This window comes from Mytilus galloprovincialis, chromosome 4 (assembly GCF_965363235.1).
Source record: "Mytilus galloprovincialis chromosome 4, xbMytGall1.hap1.1, whole genome shotgun sequence".
Taxonomy (NCBI): Eukaryota; Metazoa; Mollusca; class Bivalvia; order Mytilida; family Mytilidae; genus Mytilus; species Mytilus galloprovincialis.
The window spans coordinates 80,396,507-80,419,187 of record NC_134841.1 but is presented as its reverse complement, the minus strand read 5'-3'; the positions used below and the strand labels follow the sequence as shown (position 1 = coordinate 80,419,187).

Sequence of the window (22,681 nt, the reverse complement as noted above, 5' to 3'; positions counted from 1 at the left end):
CCCGTAACAGAGAAGTGATCGAATTGATGTTTCTTTACCGTCAAAATTAGCTACGTTATCGACAAACTTAATTGAGTAGTGACCGAACTATTGGTACTTTAACGTTAAAAAGATTGACAATGCTGACAAACTTTCATGTGTCGATAATCAAGTTTAATACCGATAATATTGAAAATAATTCTAATAATATGAAACAAAATATGTCCATGACCATTTCAATTGGGCGAAAAGTAGTCATTTCTTCAAAGTCAGAACTATGGAAGGACGTCTTGATAGTATTATTTCCTTTACAATTTTACCCAAAAGTAAAAGAAATATACTGGTAAACAATTAAAAAGGTGTTTGATAGGAATCATAAGTCCTTTATTTTTTCGGACTACAATGTGTACCGTATGTGTGATGGATTTGAATTCAATCAATAACTTTGAAATGTTTTCTCATATGTATACACAAAAGGGAGGACTGGTATTTGTACTTCTGTTAGAATATGTCTTCGTCCGTTTCACATGCCAAACTTTTTTCTAGTACAGTTTAAACGGGAAAAATCTGTTGAGAATTTTTTTAATATGACAAAATAACGAGCAAAACTATTTCTTGCAATGGCACACACAGAGAATATTTTTTTTAGTAAAAATCAGTAAAAAAATTTCTCCAAAATATACCATGGCCAGGACCTGATAGTTTTTAGCAGTGTACAAATGAAAATCGTCCGGAAAACTGCGCTTGCTGTCATTTTAAGGGATCATGCAACATTTCATCTATTACCCATAAACAACATAGGTTCTCAATTACTAAAAAATGTTCTAAAAGATAATTTCAAATCAGAGTAAACATATTAACTTCCTTATATCCAGTCGAATTTGTCTATAGGTTACACAAAGCTGGTTCTTAAAACGTTTGTATCAGGGAAAACATTTTTCTTTGACTTTTAAAACATGTAGGAAACGGATTTTCTAACCATTTACATATAATATCTGTATTTCTGATTTTTTGTTCGATAACGTAAATTATACGACTTTTTTTATGACTACGTGAACTTGTGCCATTTATTTTTGCTGGTCTTTAGGAAGACAATTTACAATTGTGCAGTGAACTGAGGCACTTATACATAACCTTATAATTCTGTTTGGAAACAAAAAATTAATTCCCAATATATAAATATACATGTATGAATATACATGTATTTTATGTCGTGTACATGATTGGATTTTGTAGATATAACTAACGCACAGAAAAAGTTAGTCCGAGATTACTCTGACGTCCAACGGCTGTTTTGCCAGACAAGCTGGGACCGTGGGACGTCAGAGCTCGTCCCATATCAAAAAGTGGATATTTGCCCACCCAAAATAGATGCGCTGCTTCGTCGCTTCTGGTGCCGATTGAGGGCCTTGGAATTATATAAATCGGGCATCAATCTGTTAATTTTTTATTTATCTCTTCATTTATATAAGTTTCGCCTACCTGTCAATTTTTATTTTTCCATATTTTAACAGTTTTCACAGAGACCCATCGATTTCTGCATTTTGACTCTCACTTTCAAATGGACGTCAAGTTACGAGAGAGTTCGTGGCCTCGAGACTCAAATATGCAAATATTTATATTTTTTCACCTCCTTTATAGGAGATCGATGTTTAACATTTAGAAGCCAACCACGACTTTTCACCTCCTTTACAGGAGATCGGTATTAAGCATTTAGTTCCAACCACGATAACAATCGGAAGCTCTCGGACGTTTAGATAACTTCCATCGTAAATGAACGAGGTGTTACATTATGGTCATTTGCACTGTTTTCTCGTGGTCACGTGACAATCTTTGAAAATGAAAGCCAAAATGCAGAAATCGATGGGTCTCTGTGAAAACTGTTAAAATATGGAAAAATAAAGGTTGGCAGGTAGGTAAAACTTACGTAAATGAAGAGATAAATGAAAAATTAACAGATTGATGCCCGATTTATATAATTCCAAGGCCCTCAATCGGCACCAGAAGCGACGAAGCAGCGCATCTATTTTGGGTGGGCAAATATCCACTTTTTGATATGGGACGAGCTCTGACGTCCCACGGCCCCAACTTGTCTGGCAAAAAGCCGTTGGACGTCAGAGTTATCTCGGACTAAGAAAAAGTATCATGGATTTCGAGGCTTTCATATTCAAGGTTTTGAATTTTACCCTTGTTGAAAACCTGTGGAGACCTCTACAGTTCCTTAAAACATCAACTCCTTTATATTTCATAATATGTGTCATGAACAAAGACATATGTTCGATTGAATAATGATTTCCTCGTAACAAATGATAGAAATTTCGGAGATCCCGTATTTGATCCTTTACCGTTAAAATGAAAATGCCAATGGCAGAGGTTGATTATAAAAAATGCATTACGGCCAGTGTTAAAAAAACTTCGACTTAAACAATGAAAACTTACACGTTGGACATGAAATATTTTGTCGATGAAGAAAATTAAATTATGTCACTTCTGAAATAAGTTTGTCGATAACGTAACTTATTCTGACGGTAAAGAAACGCGAATTCGATCACTACTCTGTTACGGGCTGTAGAAAACGGACAGTAAACACACTTTGTTTGGCCTTATTTTATTCTTTGACATGCATATTTTATTTCATTTTTACATTCTCTTTTTTGCTCGTTTTGATAACATATTTCGATCTATTTTGTAACAGTTTTTGCATTCGCAATATAGAGTGCACTCTGAAACTAATTAATATATAAATAATTTATTTGCGAGTTTTCTCTCCTTTAATATGTTTCTTTCATGGGCTTACAACTTCCCACTAACAGGTACGAATGTCTTGTCAAACGCAGAATGTTGCTATTATGTATAAATCGTATCAAATGTAACACAATGTTATATAGAGTCAACAAAGTGAGCTAACGCATGGCTTTTATGACACTGTTACACAGAGTGAGGAGAAACTTAGTCAACACTCGACTAGTATGACACGATAACACAAAGTTGAGGACAAACTGAGCCAACGCATGGCTTGTATGCATGGCATGATTACACAGAGTTTAGGACGTCAAAATTAGTCAGTATGAAAGTTACATTGAGTTGAGGGCTTTTATTTTCAGCAGATGAAAAGTTTTTCTGAAAATATTTTCTACCTTCAAATATATATGTTTCAACACATTTTCTTTTTATACGTATCTAAATAAAATAATATTTGGTTAAACTAGTATTTATTTTTAATTTGACTCGTTTGGTCTGAATATACCCTTCTTGCACATCGTACCATGTATTTTATTTAAACGACATATGAAAACAATTAAAATGGAGAGTTACATGAATATACGTCAGTAAAATTGCAACACAACAACACGAACCCACCCACCAAACCATCTTAAGGAATCGCTTCAAAAAGTAGGCAAATGTTTTTATGTTGTGCAATATAGGCACATAAACCATATGTTGCTAACCCTACTTAGTTCTCTTTTTCAGTTGTGTTATCTCAAATTTTACTGGAAAAGATAAAATAATATTTAATTAACGACATACGTATTATACTGTATCATAACATAGATGTTATACATCTATTATCATTGTGATACTTAACAATGAAAGTACATATAGTGTACCCCAAATGAGTGATAGAAATTTAGTATCATTAAATTATGACATTAAAATACTACCATAAATTGATAAGTAGGTACAACACAAAAAGCTACATTCTAATTTATTGCAAAGTAATAGGAATAAAAAGTGCTGATAATAAGAAACCGAATCAAAATTCAAAACACCACAAGACGACCCCTCGCCAAACTATGATAGCAACACTTAACTAAAAAAGAAGTGGTACAATATTTTAGAAAAAAATCAATAAAGTATTTTAATCATTTCCGTAATACAATAGATCTCTAAACTCAATGATGTCATGGTTTGTTATTTTTTATCGTACAATGCTATCTCATTGTCCTATTCCCAATATCTCACTTTATTTCAACGTCACAATTTTATTTGTTAGTTGTTAATGTAATCTATATTAAAATCTACAAATTATTAGCTGTCATTTCCTTCCAAACTAGATATTTCCTCCAACAAAAGACAAAATGAAATAAATTCTGATGATTAAAGGCATAGCTTTCTTCTACAGTGACAAAATTGAATCCTGAAACTTCAATTAAATCTTTCTAAGGAAGTGCTTTGGAAGATTGTCTGGTCGGACAAAACCATTTTAACTACTCTAAATGCATTACTTCATGAAAATACAATTTTCGAAACATAAAAAAGTCAAGATTACTAAATCTCGCGAGAATAATTCTAATATCCATAACAAAAGCGGACTTAAAATGGAAGGAGATAGAAGTGATTAATTTGTAGGCCCATGTATCATGGTTTTTGATAGGGTAGTCATCTACTGCAATGTCTATCTGAAATTACTTTTCCTTGTTTGGTCTGTATTATTGACGATCTGTCAGAGTGATGAAATATTATGTTGACTTCTGTTTGACAACGGAATACTACCCCATAATCCATTTCTAATTTGATAAGTTCCACATCAGTAAAGTCTGACCTTGTTCCATATTTCCCAGAGAAAATAATTTACGCAGACCAATCCGTGTGCACATTTAAAGGATTTATACTTTAAGATATAATTATTCTAGATATAAAGATAAGGAGACGTGGTATGATTGCCAATGAGACAACTATCCAACTGCATGCAAAGTTCAAATGACTGAGTGGATAAAAGCCATTATTGGCAACTGTACCTTCAACAATGAGAAAAAGATAAAAGACACAGACTTGAAAATTATGAGAAAATTAACGTCTATTATCAATATGTAACAGAACCAAAATCAGATTTAAAATGCATGTTGCTATAACAGCATTTCATACATATAGAGTACAACGTTGCTGGGATTGTTTATATATTTACAGCTTGATGTCTTTTGTACATTTTATACGAACATGGATAAGGAAAGCAACAAACAAACTATGCGAAATTCAGAATTATATTATATCTCTAAAAATAAATAAAAATAATAACAAACAAACACAAAGCATGTATCTCTAAGAGCACCGATATATTTGTTAATGCTAGGATAAGAACGAATCTCAAGAGAGTCATGTTCAAGTTAAAGTACTTCTTTCCCTGATAAAATTAGAATGTTTATAAAAAACCATTACTTTCCAATTCAAATTATTTCTTTATTGGATAATATTTCTCATTCTGTTTTCCATCTTCTGTGAAGTTTTTTATTTTTACATAAAACGTAGATTTACATTTAACGACATCTTTAATTGGATTTAACAAATTTACTGGAGAAGAATTTAAAGACATGCTTTTATTTCCTATTTTTGCAATCAAACTGTCAATACAGGTTTTAACGTTGAAGCTGTGTGTTTGTTATTGCAGTAAATTTTGACATTCCGTTAATGGGAATTTACAACTTGCACTGTATATAAAGTCCGATTAAAATCAAAATGAAGTGAATTGTAAAAAGCAGTCAAATCATTAGGAATGCTAGAATGCATAACACAAAACAATTTAACGATCAAGCGGAGAGGCATTTCCTGAAATCACTAGAGATTTGTGGGTAACGGATGGTACGGGCGTTAAAATATCAATACGATTTGGAAAAAAACGGAAAATCTTCAACGTTGCGTAAACTCTGATAAAAATTAGATTTCATCATTGTTTTGAATCATGATTAAGTTGTGAATTATTAACGTTATTACGTAATCGATGCCGAGTACCATGACTCACCTATTCTCTCAACCTATTCACCTGCCGGAATCCTTTTTTATAAAGCACCTAATGCACGCCATGACTCACTTAGACTTTTTATCCAGTTTAATGAGAATCATTTGGAATTAGCATGTATAAATTGAAGGATTATATTTTTTAAAAAGTCATGATTCCTTTTGACATTATCGATGAATTTCATTTCCCAATGAAAACAGAACATAGAATTGTAACATACTCTTGACAATAAATTTAAATATTACATGTTTTTTTTTATCAAAGTTCTGTCCCTATTTTCCTGTGAGTCATCAATCTATTGCTTGTGGACATTTTTGTATTGCGTTGTCTTATATTTATGACTATCAACAGGCATATTTAATGCCAACGATAATAACTTCCTTATATACATGATACTTCTTTTACCTGCCTTTGATATGTGTCTGTTTTTTTTCAATTCCAAAGTGTTAAGGAATGAAGCAAGATGCAGACTATAAAAAGCTTAAATGTTAAAGATTGTCTTATTTAGATTTTCTTAATTAAATATTCGCTCATGTTTGTATAACTACCCATGTTTGGACCTTTGGTTGAAATATTCGCTCATGTTTGTATTACTACCCATGTTTGGACCTTTGGTTGAAATATTTGCTCATGTTTGTATAACTACCCATGTTTGTATAACTACCCATGTTTGTAAAACTACCCATGTTTGTATAACTACCCGTGTTTGTATAACTACCCATGTTTGAACCTTTGGTTGTCTTAATTAAATATTCGCTCATGTTTGTATAACTACCCATGTTTGTATAACTACCTATGTTTGTATAACTACCCATGTTTGTATAACTACCCATATTTATATAACTACCCATGTTTGTATAACTACCCATGTTTGTAAACTACCCATGTTTGGACCTTTGGTTGTCTTAATTAAATATTCGCTCATGTTTGTATAACTACCCATGTTTGTATAACTACCCATGTTTGTATGACTATCCATGTTTGTATAACTACCCATGTTTATATAACTACCCATGTTTGGACCTTTGGTTGTCTTAATTAAATATTCGCTCATGTTTGTATAACTACCCATGTTTGTATAACTACCCATATTTATATAACTACCCATATTTATATAACTACCCATGTTTGTATAACTACCAATGTTTGTATAACTACCCATGTTTGTATAACTACTCATGTTTGTATAACTACTCATAACTACCCATGTTTGTATAACTACCCATGTTTGTATAACTATACCATGTTTGTATAACTACCCATGTTTGTATAACTATACCATGTTTGTATAACTACCCATGTTTGTATAACTACCCATGTTTGTATAACTAACCCATGTTTGTATAACTACCCATGTTTGTATAACTACCCATGTTTGGACCTTTGGTTGAAATGAAAGACAGAGAAGTAGATTTAATGCAAAAAATGAATGTTAGTACACGTTAATTTAATGTACATAAAGATGCCAGCATTCCTGAATTCAATAAATTAAGCAAACTTTCTCATTCACAGTCAAGTCTGTTTTCGTGTTTTTTTTAACTTTGAAATTACAGTGGACATAATTATTTTCATATTACTGGCAATATTACTAGATTGTTCAATACTTTAACTATTTCAGTTGCATTTTTTCGAATGAAATATGACAATGCTTCTCCAAATTCTAGAATAGCATTTACATTTGCCAAAGTTACGGATGATGGGACTATTTTGTTTTTTTCTCTCTCAATATAACCGAATTCTGTTTGGTCTACATAGCACTTAGTGCATTATAGGTCAACACAGGAAACACATGGAAACAGTTATAAAAAAATCAGTTTACCATTTCTAAACTCCATTATAATATAGTGTTATCAACTAGCTGTTTCTGTATTGGCACTGGTATAGATTCAAGGTTTGCTGCATTGGCCCCGAGACCCGTACGGTCGAGGGCCGGGTCGAGGGCCAATACAGATGACCGCGAATCTATACCAGTGCCAATACAGAAACAGTCAGTTCATAACACTTTTATAAAATGATTATAAAAAAAATAAAAACCGGAAGTGAGCGTCCAATACGGCTTTTTTTCCCACTTTTTTCTGTATTGGCCCGGTTTTTTTCCGTTTCAAAACTTTAAGACGTTACAAATCATTGCACTACGGAAGCGTATTAGTACGGAAGCGTATTAGCGCCACACATTTTTTTTTTATTTTTCTTCCTATGTTTGCGTTAACATTTGCGTTACAACGCAAACCTTTGCGATATAACGCAAACCTTTGCGTTACAACGCAAATCTTTGCGCTAATACGCTTCCGTATTGCACATCATTTAACCTGTTTATTTTATTATTTTAATTTAAAAAATTTATACGAATGGTCTTATGCATAACGATACTTCCAAAGATAAGTAATGGCGTAAGAAAATTGAAACCGGAAGTGGACGTCCTGTATTAGCCCTAGGGCCAATACGTTTTTTCCCGCTTTTTCTGTATTGGCCTTATTTTTTTTCCGTATTGGCCCTGTTGCAAGGGCAATATTAAATCTTGATTTATATCGACAGTGGAACCTTTTCAGTATTGCACATGCTGATTTATCTGTATTAGGGATTATTTGCTCATATCATTTAATAAATGTTTCTATTATATTTTTCCATTTTAAAAAGATTTTAAATATCCTATATTCAAATTTTATTGACTGCACATAGGAACACAAATGTATATTCCTTTAAGATTCAGTAACACTATTTATTTCAAATGGTACTTCTGCTCACAAATTATATTCCTTCTCGCAACAGATGTATTTTACTAGTGTTTTTCAGTGGCAAAAACAATATAATAGGGGGAATATTTGCCATGTTGTTCAGATCAAAGTTTGTTTTCTACTATCAATCTTCCGGGAACCAGTACGCTCTAATATGCAATTAAAGGTAATTATGTTGAATTTTTTAGAAGGTATAGTTTTGACATAAAATGACTGCCACTTAATTTGAACTTAAGACAAAGTAGCCATAAATGCATGTATCTCATTGCAAGCAATAAAAGGTTTCAATAAATCTTTTAACAATTCGTTTTCTAAGAACACTTTAAATCTTTCCTTATTTAACAGAAAAACTTTCCAGTTCATATGGTAAATACATTAAATACCATATTTTCTTCTTTTTTAATCAAATTAGTCATCTTATATTAAAGTCATATGAAATTAAATTGATTTCTTCCATTTTATGATCTTCATAACGGTAAAATATTACTACAAACTACTTGTAAACTCGTTTTGACTCACGCACTCCAGGACGTCTATGTTTTAGTATAATTAGGCCAAAAGTAAAAGCAGATCATTCACCAAAGTTAAAAACAAAGTAGGTTCTCAAACTAATTTTTTATGAACACTGATGCCACGTAATGTTTGAAACATTATTTGAAATAGTAATGACATATATATCTGTCGTAAAATACAAAGAAAACAAATGTAGACTACTAGTAAAAATAGATCTTTCATCAATTATACATTTGTAAAGATAACGTCAACATATCATCATAGTTCATTTATCTGTACTTTTAAAGCTAACTTATAAAACAATTTTCTACCATTATTTTACCCCATTTGACTTTAATTTCACATGACATGCTCTTGAAATGCATGAAACTTAATTATTGTCAGATCTAATATAAATCAATATACTGCCATTACAGTATCGCACGTTTATCACAGTGGTTCTTTGACAGCAATTTCATTTAATAATCTGGAATAAGTTTGTTTTCTCATTTTGTTTTTTAAAATACATCGACAAATGAAGAACATTTCTACACGTGAACAAGGTGTTTTTCTAATTTTTTAAAAAGGGCTTCTGCCGGATAAATTTATTCCTACTTCGATGTTGCAACGATACGTATAAACTTAAAAAAAAAAAAAGGCAGAAGCCCTTTGGCGCCAATTACTGTTTTTCAGGGGTATAATTTGCGCCAAATTATGTTTTCCAAATGTATCAGTTGCGCCAATATTCGGAACTCATTTGCGCCAATTTACCTGTACATATATCTATCATAAATATTATTGATTAATATTTATTTTTATTTTTGGCTTAAAAAGTATCATATGTTTGAAGATATTTCACCATGAAGATGAGCATCTGGAGAGAAATGACTTGAAATGCATTAGACAGTCCATGTACAGAGAGAGACGAAAACGTGTTGCTTTGCTGAATATTTAATACAAGATCTGCCAAAAGAGAAGAAAATAGAAGCTTTTACTGATAAAGTTTTAGCCAAATATGTTGATGACACAGTGCTTTGTTCTCACCATCCGTATGGACTGAAACTCTATCTACCGCAAGACGTACCAGCAATGGAGCAGAAGCATTCCATGGGAAGTATTATGAACTGTTTTATGCATTTCATCCTTTAATGTTTGTGTGGTGTTTTTTTACAATAAAGTGAAGTTACAAGCAACTACATACATTACATTGGAAAGTACCCATGCAACATTTTCCGTTTTGTTTTGCTTGTTCCAAGTCCGAATAAAGGAGGAGGGAAGTCATATATCTTCTAATTGGCGCAATCGTATGTTTTATTTATGGCGCAAATGATACCATGTAATTTCAAAACAGGTGGCGCAAACGTAGCATTGAAGATAAAAAGTTGTGGCGCAAACGGATCTCTCCCATTTATCCACCGAACATTAAGTCTATATTTATATTTCAAAATGAGTGGAATAAAAGTATCTATCTTTATATGCTATTCACAATTATTGGGTAAAACATCTTTTTTATTTTCGTTTTCATACTAATTTTAAAGTGTATTGATGTTATATATACGCTTTGCCTTTTTGACCTTCTTGATTAATATTTTAATTTATTCCATCTGAAAGCAGATATAACAGTTTTGGTATGGATCATTTGTCCAACAACTCTGGACTAATGGTATCAGACACGCTTTTATCGAAACACAATCCAATCAATCTGTATATTTCCACTTGAATTGCAAAGATTCCAGTCTTTGTGGCGATATATCTGGAAACATTGTTAAAATAGTTCTATTTGCCTTAATATGGATGCAATTATAAATAGTTCAAAAAGTGTTATAACACGTGATAGACGAAATTCTATATTTTGTTTACTAAAGCACAGTAACATATACATTAAAAAGATAATTCACAATTGGGTCCTCTATTAAACAATGGAAAAGGGAGAAATTTAGTTAAGAACGCCTTTTACTACAGTAGAAAGTAGAAAATATTTTTTAAACGCGAATTCTAGTCCTCTTTTGGCTCATGCAGGAACTTATCTTTTCATGAGCAACTTGATAGATGCCTCTTGTGGAGCGGAGTCTCCTTACCATTCCGGGACATCTGACATTAACCTCATCATTTTGTAGAATTCGTATTGTCACTGTCTTTTTCTGGGCAATGTAATGTAGCCTGTTTTAGACTTTTCGTCGTTATTCTTTTTGGACATAACATGGTCTGCTTTTCATCGACTGTCCCTTTGGTATCAACAGCCTCTTTGAAATATCTATAATTATATATGCATTAAAAGAATATAAATTAATTTGTTTGAATTGTGAATAAAACATTACTTCTAATAAAATTAAACGTCTATTCAGTTAGTAAAGTCGTTACACTCAATATAGAACAATAAAACGAGTACGTGGTCGATAGTATGTTCGTTTATGACATGTTTCCCATATTGTACCGGAGAAAATCTCATTTCTTAAATCCATAACTTCACTTTATGCAACAGCTTGTCAAAACCTGCCAAGTCAATTTTGCATCCGTGAATATTCTGCTGTTCGCTAATTTGATAAGTTGATCTAGTAATTGGTGTAACGTCATCTTCTATCAAACATAAAAGATGACATTTTAATTTGTATTGTCATATCCAATCAGATTAGTTTTCTTCATAAATAACATTATCTTGTCTTTGTAACGTTTTCATTAACTCACTTTTACAGGATTGATTTATGAGAGGATGTTAATTTGTTGATGTTGTCCTGTTACCAGCAAATAATCCAGCTAAGGTTGTCTTTGAGTTCATGTTATAAAGCATCACCAAGGTGGCGAAATTTATTTTTATGATTTATTTTATAAAGGTTCCAGAAAAACAAAACCACATTAAATTTCATGGGATTTAAGGAGTTTAACGAATTATCGTTTTTAAATTCCAAAATTGTAAAAAAAAAAGTAAATACATAAAGTCATGTGGTTATAACGTCCCACGTTGTGCTCAGAAAAGAAACCATATCTGAAAAGAGAATGCTTAAAAAAACATTCAAACTCTCGGTGTATTCAAAAGCAGAGGTCAGTTCAATCATAAGTGCTTCTTTACTTCAAGGACATATTTTATTTTACAGCAGAGATGTGTTCGCTTTCAGAAATTAATGATGTCGGAGTGTTTGTAGCCTCTGTTTAATCATAAGCAACTTAGATATTGTTTGTTTTAAATTTAGATTGGCATATATCATGGTATACATACTTTTCTGTTGCAGTATCCCGTATGTTGACATAAAAGATTTGATTTTGGTTCAGATATCACTGTGCTGCAGCATTACAATTTCAGTAAAGTTAACTCAAGGGCTATCGCAATGTTCAAAATGCAAAGCAAATTAAAATTCAATTAATTGTGAAATATTATCATGCGTAATATTGATGTGCATACATTTTTCGTGTAACAGAAGTTTATCTTTGTTTAAATGCGTCCTGTATGTCCTGTCTTTTTATCATGTCCTGTCTGTCTGTATGGTTGTCCCTTCTGTCTATATAGCTGCTTCTTCTGTCTGTATATTCGTATGTTTGTATATCATCAAATTGATCTCATAGCAAAAACCCTTTAAGTTCACAGTATTTGCATATGACAACACGTTTATATCTTGTCATGCCACCGGACCTTTATATTTGACAAGATTAAGAGTAAGGGTAAGGATTCATGCCTTATCCTTATCAGACGTCCTGTTTCTATATTAAGATCATCAATTCTAATCACTTTCGTGTGAGGAATAATTCTGACTAAAACATAAAAAAGAGTGCCCACAACGACACACTAAATAGAAATGGTTCGTGGCAGTGCATTTTTACCATTGAGTTATTCAGTCATTTTTATCAAACAAAATTATACTTTTGGCCAAATGAACCATTGCATAAAAGAATTTGATAAACAAAAAAACTTAGACATCATTGAGATAAAATCGAAAGCTTGAAACTCGAGCATTTAAGAACAAAATCTTTCTGTTCTGTTGTTTACTATATATATAGCCAAAAGAACTTTATATATCAGTCTCATGTATTGTGAATTAAGTCATCTATTATTATTTATTTTATAAACATTCATAATAATATATATTAATTTGAAATATACTGTTCCTAAAGCTGTCTAATGGAGCTATTGTTTGTTAATATTTTGAGAAATGGCTATGTACCAAACAAACGCATTGTCGATTCCTTGCCACGTCTGTATACTTATAATCTATTTAGAAGTTATGTCCAGCACGATTTTATATCTACATCCGAAAATGACATGCTTTGAAACGCTAAATACCATATCTTAATTCAGTAGCAATCAATCAGTATATATTTGTATCCTAATTGTTGTTTTTAAACGAAAAAAAGTTGCAAAAACTGGTATTTTATTATAAATAATTACCGTTCAGTTAAACTTAAAGATAAATACGCATGTCAATATTTCTTACCAATTTAGAACAGCAGACTACACACGTGACACCATAACAACGTACATTCGGACCATTCTAGACGTTTCATTTATTAAAACAAATAATTGTACAACCATTTTCTCATGATTACGGATGTTTTGTGATAGCATTAAAGCACCAAAAGACAAGAGTTAATAATGATTTATTTGACAGATCAAACAAAAGATCCTACCATCTTGCAAGACGATAACTTGACGAATGAGCATAGACATAGGATTATTGAGCACTTTGTAAACCAGTAGTCAGTGGTGACTGGAAACCAGTCAGTATAGATGGCAGACGATCACAAACATCTAATATTGATCTCTCTTCCTTAATGTGTGGGTAACTTTAGTTTGCCTGTCAAATTTAATTGCAGCTTGCTTCTATGATCGCTAAGAAATCAAATTAGACACTGTCTTTATTTAGATTGGAAGTATTTTGTAACAAATGATTTCTTGTTTTGTAAACGAATATTGGCTACCTCAATTGGTAATTTATCAGAAGAATGAAAAGAAAGACTTTATTCACGCGAAGATTTTGCCCTGTATTTAATGAACGTTAATGGCCGTTCAAATACTGACATACAAAGACTTTTAAAATCAACATTTATATATACAAGGCAATCAATTTAGTAGCTGGGATTTTTTATTACAAATTAATTTACTCTTTAAAAGATTTCTGTAAATTATATGTTCAATATAGTTGACATATTAGCCATGGAGTAAAACATACAGACGACAAAGATTGTAATTCCAAAATAACACGCGAGTAGACTGTAAAAACATTTAACAAGGGATGAAGTATTTACCGGAATGATTGAATATTCTGCTGAGATTAAACCATTCTAAAGCAAAAAAATTATAAATTGTCTGCCTTTATTTCCTATGTAAAGAAATAAGTAAAATAAGTGTTTTCTGTTAATAATCATGCACTGTTTAATATTGTATTTATTTTCTAAATTTGTAGTGCATGTTACTGGTGCAAATATAAGCATAATTACGCCAATTCATCCATCTTGAGGCAAAGACGAAGAGTTGAAGATACAGGAAATTGTATATCCAGAGCTCAAAGTGCTTCTAGAAATTCTATATTTGATTACAAACTATCATTATCAATATACTTATTCATGTACTTTTGAGAACAGATGCACTAATGCTAAGTAAAGCATGAATAAAATGAAGCACATAAAACAAGTTTTTATTCAAGCATACCTATGATCTACTTTTTTTCTCACATAAAAACGTGTTATGCACACACAAATCTGTAATATAGTTTTAAATCCCACTAGGTATCATCCGCTCGGTAACTAAATCTCCAGTAATCTCAGGGTAGAGACTGCTATAGGTTGATTCCATCGGTAAAATATCTAGTACGCCTTAGGCATATACAAATATAGCCTATTAATATAGGTATTGTCAAGAATTTCAATAACGGCCGGGTACCAGACTAAGACTGCTACTATTGGAGTAAAAGTCCAGGAGGTTTCATTCGCCCTGTAATTAGATATTTAGTAACCACAGGATGGGTGCTGCTACTATTGGAGAAAAAGTCCAGGAGGTTTCATTCGCCCTGTATCTAGATGTTTAGTAACCACAGGATGGGTGCCGCTGCTGTTGGTAGTGAAAGTCTAGGAGGTTTCACCTAACCTGTAACTAGATTTTTAGTATCCATCAGGATGAATGCTGCTGCTGTTGGTAGTGGAAGTCTAGGAGGTATCATCCGTCTTAAAACTAGATCTTCAGTAACCACAGGATGGGTGCTGCTGCTGTTGGTAGCGGAAGTCTAGGAGGTATCATCTACCCTGTAACTAGATGTTAAGTATCCATCTGGATGGGAGCTGCTGCTGTTGGTTGTTGAAGTCTCGAAAGTATCATCTACCCTGTAACTAGATCTTCAGTAACCACATGATATGTAGTGCTGCTATTGGTAGTGGAAGTCTAGTAGGTATCATCTACCCTGTAACTGAATCTTCCGCAACCACAGGATTGGTGCTGCTGCTATTGGTAGTGGAAGTCTAGTATGTATCATCTATCCTGTAACTAGATCTTAAGTAACTACAGGATGGGTGCTGCTGCTGCTGGTAGTGGAAGTCCAGGAGGATTCATCCACTCTGTAACTAGATGTTTAGAAATCACAAGATTGGTGCTGCTGTTGTTGGTATTAGAAGTGTTAAAGATGAATCACCCGCCCTGTAACTAGACCTTCAGTAACCACAGGTTGTGTGTTGCTGCTATTATAGTAGAGGTCCAGGAGAGGTTATTTACGCCGAAACCAGTCTTTTAGTAACCATTAGGTCGGAGTAGAAGTCCACGAGGTTGTAACCGCTCTGTAACAATTGGATCAGTTGACTAGTGTTGTGGGCGTATAAGACCAGGAGGTTTCATCCGCCTTCTTACCAGTTCTCCAATAACCTTATCGTGGATACTGTTGCTGTTCTCAATCGTCCTGAAACCAGTTCCTTAGTAACGACTCGGTCAATATCGCTGCAGTTGGAGAATATAGGAGATATTTACCGCTTCTGTAACCATATGATGGATAGTGCTGCTGTTTGAGTATTAGGCCATGATATACCTATTACCAGTGTTCTTTTAACCACAGGGTGTTGGAGTAAAAGTTAAGATCTGCCAGCCCACCAGTTCTCTTGCAACCACAGTTTCGATATCGCTGTTGTTGTGATATAAGTCCAGACGTTATAATCCGTCATAACTGAAGGCCAGGTCTTTAATGGCCAGTTCTATAGCAACATTAGGGTCGGTTCCGCTACTGTTGGGGTTGAAGTCAAGGAGGTAGCATCCGTATTGAAACCATTTATATAGTTACCAATAGGTTGGCCCCGCTTCTGTTGGAATGTAAGTCCAGATGGAACATAACGGTGGAGATCATGTATATTGTTATACATATTTCTCTATCATGCATTTCCGTCTATGATGAAGTATAAGTGTTTTTTACCAAACAAATTGGCTCGGAATTTTTTCCTCTGCGAATTATTAAAAAGTGATAAAAAAAACATCATTTGGTTTTTGAATACGTCATGCCAAGTTCATGCAGATGTTTTAGAATATTAACAGATATATTGGTTCTCAGTCAAACGATGTAAATTTGAAAAGGAATATTACCATTTAAATTGTCGTTGCATTTAATTATTGTTCTGTTGTGTATCAAAACTAAATTGGTTTAAGCTCTTATGTCTCAAGGACTCAATGGAAATTGACGATTTACAATCCAACTGGAAAACAATTTCTATATACATGACTTGACATAATTTGTAACAAAATTTCAGGGTTTTCATTTTAAACTGACAAGTTATGCATCATCAAAACGAAAGAGAAATTATATCATAAACCAATAATAAGAAGAGTTATGTCATCCAGAAATTAAGTCGATCCCAGTGACACTATTTTTTAAGTATGTCAAATTTGTTTTTATATCTTATGCAAAGTGCAAACATTTCAAACACGAATCATGGAGAAGTACAATATCATTTCATCAGAATGTGTTTGTCGACAAGCCATGGTGTAACATAACACAAACGGTACAAATTTAACTGCTAGTGGACCATTCGTCCCCGAGAGTATCATCAGCCCAGTAATCAGCACTTCGGTGTTGACATGAATATCAATTATATGGTCATTTATATATATATATATAAATTTACTGTTTACAAAAGTGTGAATCATTCGAAATACTAAGGATTTCCTATCCCAGGCATAAATCAAATGAATGTTTACAATACAACACTGGTGTTACCATTGTGGCCGGAATCGATGTTCTCGAATTATCGTTTCAAAAAATGTATGAATCGTCCACTTTCTATTACTAATAGTATTAAATCCACCAATAACCGGAATCTAGATGCGCCATATTAACCTGTACATAATCATCCTTTTTTAAGCTACATGTACTATAACTAAACTTGCTAATAAGTAATATACAGCCCGTAACAGAGTAGTGATCGAATTCGCGTTTCTTTACCGTCAGAATAAGTTACGTTATCGACAAACTTATTTCAGAAGTGACATAATTTAATTTTCTTCATCCACAAAATATTTCATGTCCAACGTGTAAGTTTTCATTGTTTAAGTCGAAGTTTTTTTAACACCGTAAAACATTTTTTATTACCTCTGTAATTGGCATTTTCATTTTAACGGTAAAGGATCAAATACGGGATCTCCGAAATTTCTATCATTTGTTACGAGGAAATCATTATTCAATTGTCTTTGTTCATGACACATATTATGAAATACAAAGGAGTTGATGTTTTAAGGAACTGTAGAGGTCTCCACAGGTTTTCAACAAGGGTAGAATTCAAAACCTTGAATATGAAAGCCTCGAAATCCATGATACTTTTTCTGTGCGTTAGTTATATCTACAAAATCCAATCATGTACACGACATAAAATACATGTATATTCATACATGTATATTTATATATTGGGAATTTATTTTTTGTTTCCAAACAGAATTATAAGGTTATGTATAAGTGCCTCAGTTCACTGCACAATTGTAAATTGTCTTCCTAAAGACCAGCAAAAATAAATGGCACAAGTTCACGTAGTCATAAAAAAGTCGTATAATTTACGTTATCGAACAAAAAATCAGAAATACGGAATATTATATGTGAATGGTTAGGAAATCCGTTTCCCCTACATGTTTTAAAAGGCAAAGAAAAATGTTTTCCCTGATACAAACGTTTTAAGAACCAGCTTTGTGTAACCTATAGACAAATTCGACTGGATATAAGGAAATTAATATGTTTACTATGATTTAAAATTATCATTTAGAACATTTTTTAGTAATTGAGAACCTATGTTGTTTATGGGTAATAGATGAAATGTTGCATGATCCCTTAAAATGACAGCAAGCGCAGTTTTCCGGACGATTTTCATTTGTACACTGCTAAAAACTGTCAGGTCATTTTTTTACTGATTTTTACTAAAAAAAAATATTCTCTGTGTGTGCCATTGCAAGAAATAGTTTTGCTCGTTATTTTGTCATATTAAAAAAAATTCTCAACAAAATTTTCCCGTTTAAACTGTACTAGAAAAACGTTTGGCATGTGAAACGGACGAAGACATATTCTAACAGAAGTACACATACCAGTCCTCCCTTTTGTGTATACATATGAGAAAACATTTCAAAGTTATTGATTGAATTCAAATCCATCACACATACGGTACACATTGTAGTCCGAAAAAATAAATGACTTATGATTCCTATCAAACACCTTTTTAATTGTTTACCAGTATATTTCTTTTAGTTTTGGGTAAAATTGTAAAGGAAATAATACTATCAAGACGTCCTTCCATAAATCTTAATTTTCTGTTCTGACTTTGAAGAAATGACTACTTTTCGCCCAATTGAAATGGTCATGGACATATTTTGTTTCATATTATTAGAATTATTTTCAATATTATCGGTATTAAACTTGATTATCGACACATGAAAGTTTGTCAGCATTGTCAATCTTTTTAACGTTAAAGTACCAATAGTTCGGTCACTACTCAATTAAGTTTGTCGATAACGTAGCTAATTTTGACGGTAAAGAAACATCAATTCGATCACTTCTCTGTTACGGGCTGTATCAGTTTTCACCAAAAAGACGTCTAGCATAGCGTCTAAGGAAGTTGAGTCTTATTGGGTGATATCTATCTTTATTTAACAAGAAAACAAATTAACTTAGGCATTTATTATGAAAAATGGAGAAATAAGACGATAATGGATGGTGATGTCTTGGTTTGCTATTTTTTTAACCAATGAGTACTGTATCATTGTTTTGATTTTTGAATCTAACCACATACATGAAACAAATCACATACATTTATAACTAGAAAGACAAAGTTGGAGAACTGACGTTGCTAAAAAGCAGCGAAGTATACTGTCGAATCCAATTTCTTGGAAAATAAGAAAAGATTCGATCATTCAGTAAGGTTCCGTTTGCACCAATAAAACTGGCATAGAAATTATTTTTTGTTTACTATTTTTTTTTTATATTTTAGATTAAGCTGTCGAGACTGGAGAAATATCATGTCAAACAAGATTCGTTGGCGGAATCTATTTATCTTATTAGTATATATTTAGATGAAACATTGTACCTAGGCAAACTTTTTTAATGACCTGCAAAAAGATGACACTGCGTTCTTCCTATGTGACGTCATAATCAACTAGAAAGTCAAAGATAGACATGTTCACGGGGAGATAATTTTCTATACATAGTTGCGTAACAAATAATGTTTCATAAGAAGGAAGTAAATATCTTAATATTACTAGACAGCGTCCGATTTCCGTGCAATATCTTTTTATATCTTTTTCTGGCATTCATGTTATGCAATACACCAGAAATGTTATATTTTTGTAAATCTCATTATGGCCATATCTATGACTTCATTAATATGTTTTATTATATGAGAAAATTAACAAACGATAGAATAGAGATTATTATTTATTCTGTAGACGCAATACTATACTCAAAATTGAGGAATGTTTTCTTTTTGAGAAACATGTAGGTGTTTAATAAATATAATGTTCCAAATTTATACGAAATATCGTGATCTTTTAACCACGAAAGCATTCATCTTGTAAAAATGTATAAATTATTTTACTAGCTAGATACAATATTTATGTCTAAATAGATCCAAATATCAACCATTAGATATCTATATCTAAATCAAATTTATGTTTGACACAACTACAAACCCTGTGGACCACATTATAATCCTTGTCCAACCCCAGAAATTAAGATGGGTCCCATCAAAACATGTCGGAACATATACGATAATTTTGGACTTAAAACAAATCAAAGTGCACATGGACCATGTCAAAACGGTTTAACCATTGTTGATTACAACATAATCAGCCTAAATTACAGTGACAACTTCAATACGATGATTCAACTACATCAAGGCATCATACAGATTATATAAGAAACAGTTAAACATGTAGAGCTGTTGTAAATCAAAAATAAATAACGACGAAAACTGCATTTTAAATACATAAAAGAAATGCAATATCCCAAAAAAATAAGCCAAACTTTTGTTGAACTGCTTTGTTTTACTCTTCCTCCTTATTCCAGAATTTACAGTATTTAGAAATTGGTAAGAAAACAAAAAACATAAACAAGGGAGATAGACTATGTAATTTACTGTCACATAATATGAAATATTTGACATAATGTATCGGTTTTGCTTGTTGCAACACACAAATACCAGTAGTTATACACCGTACCATGGTTATGTAACGTATCTCATGGAATTGAATGGATCAAAATAGTCATACTCGTATTTTCCCTTGGGAAATGAAAGAATTAAGCAGGTCATAAGACATAAATGATATATGTCTGCTGCGTGTTTTATTCCATTCTAATCTGTGACAAAAAGTTGATGGAACTGTTCGAAATGTCACAAACTCAAGGTTTCATACTTCTCAAGAGATAATCTATACACAGAGCAGTTTCAAATGTCAACATGTCCCTTCTGGCAGAATTACAAACCATGAAATGGTCATCCTGTTTTCCTTTTACCTTTAAGTGGTTGATTAATATTTTCCAATCAGTATTTAAAATTTGATGGTTTTCATCCAAACTATTGTAATGGCAAATCCCAAAGATTCTACTTTTGATAAATACATACATAACTAAATAAATAAATAAATAAATAAGTGGGTAGCTATGGTATAAATTTAAGAAAAAATGGTTTACACATTTATATTCGATTTTATACTGCACTCGTTCTATTTGAGCAGTCAAAATGCGTTGACCGTATATTTCTATGTCATATACAGTCACTGACCTGATATCACTTTTCCTCATGAATATTTAAATAGAAATTGTCGAAATCATGTTTAATTATTCATACGACCTCTTCAACCTGTTCTTGTTTCCAATGTAAACAACGATGCGTTTAACGACTCAAACTTGTTTCTTTTGCAATTTTTGGGAAACATATTTCACTTATTAATATTTTTTGTTTGCAACCTATAAATCATTATGTTTTATGTTTATTGTTGATATTTTAGTCTGTAAACAAACGAATTCGTTCACCATTGATTGCGGTTTTCAACAGGTAATGATGTACATTTCATCGTGTTGTATATTTCTCCGCCTGTGTGATATGAGGTCTTTTTAAAGGGGGATTTTCCCTAATATTTAAATCAAATGAATAACATTAACACACGAAACAACAATTGAAAATGTTTTTTTTTTAGATTGCAGTACAAAGACAATAATAGTGCATTGACTTGACATATCAACGATATAAGGATTCGGCCCGAAACAGGGAAAATGCTCGGCACAGCCTCGCATTTCCCCGTTTCTTAGCCTCATCCTTATATCGTTGATATGTCAAGTTAATGCACTATTATTGTCTATGTTTTCATCTTAAAAATAATTTGCTTATTTAAATGTAAAAGACCCTTAGTTATCACTTTTTCATCGATGTTTTATTAATCAGTGTACAGGCTATACACTTTTCTTCATATATTGTTTTTAATCACCGAGTGTGCTCGGTAGTTTTGAAAATGCTATTCAATCAAATGTTCTACTATAACCTTTGATTAATGCATTCACTTCCTTAATAACGTGTGGACACGAATTCTTCCAACCTGTTGTTCAAAAGATATCATAAACCTTCCGTAGTCATAACCTCACTATTCCTTCCTCGTTTATGACCGATTGCTATGGATACTAGTAACTTGAATTGAACACAGAAACTGTAAGCAGTGGAATTTCACTCGTAAAAATGCAATGATTAAAATTGTGTACGCTAGACGCACATTGTGTCTACAAAAGACTCATCAGTGCTACAGAAATCAAAGCTAAAAACTTCCAAATAATGTACGAAGTTGAATATTAATCAAGACCCCAATTTTAGGTTTTTGACGAGGTAATCTTTTTCTTCAACTATGATTTGAAATCCCTCTAATCGCTGATTCATAAGTTGGTTTGGTGTTGTTTTTGCCGTCTTACTTCTCTGGTGGTGTTAATCTCGTATTGATTTACTTCCCAATTATTTAATTATTTCTATAAGTCATGGTCTTGTCTATATTTTGTCATAAAATGTGTCACAACTCTCAAATTCGGTAATGGTTAATGGTTTAAGAGTTTACAAAAGACAAAGTACCTGTTATACCGTCAGTTTATGAATTAAGAATGTCTTAACTGATAAAAAGATATATAAACATCCACCAATCAGTTATATTTTCTGGCCTACTATGACACATGATCCAATTAATGTAAGGTGAGGACTGTACATATTTGAAATGAAACTGTTACCCATCGAGAGCACTTGATTGATTTCACACACGATGGACCCTATATGTGGA

General features: G+C 32.4%; 1 long non-coding RNA gene across 1 annotated transcript in view; it reads left to right on the top strand.

The window, feature by feature from the left end:
- Positions 1-2,207: 2,207 nt before the first annotated feature.
- Positions 2,208-22,681, top strand: part of LOC143073081 (uncharacterized) — a 250,732-nt gene continuing 230,258 nt past the window's right edge. Inside the window, exon 1 of the long non-coding RNA XR_012977387.1 lies at positions 2,208-2,547. This is a non-coding gene — a long non-coding RNA (uncharacterized LOC143073081). The remainder of the gene's footprint in view (positions 2,548-22,681) is intronic.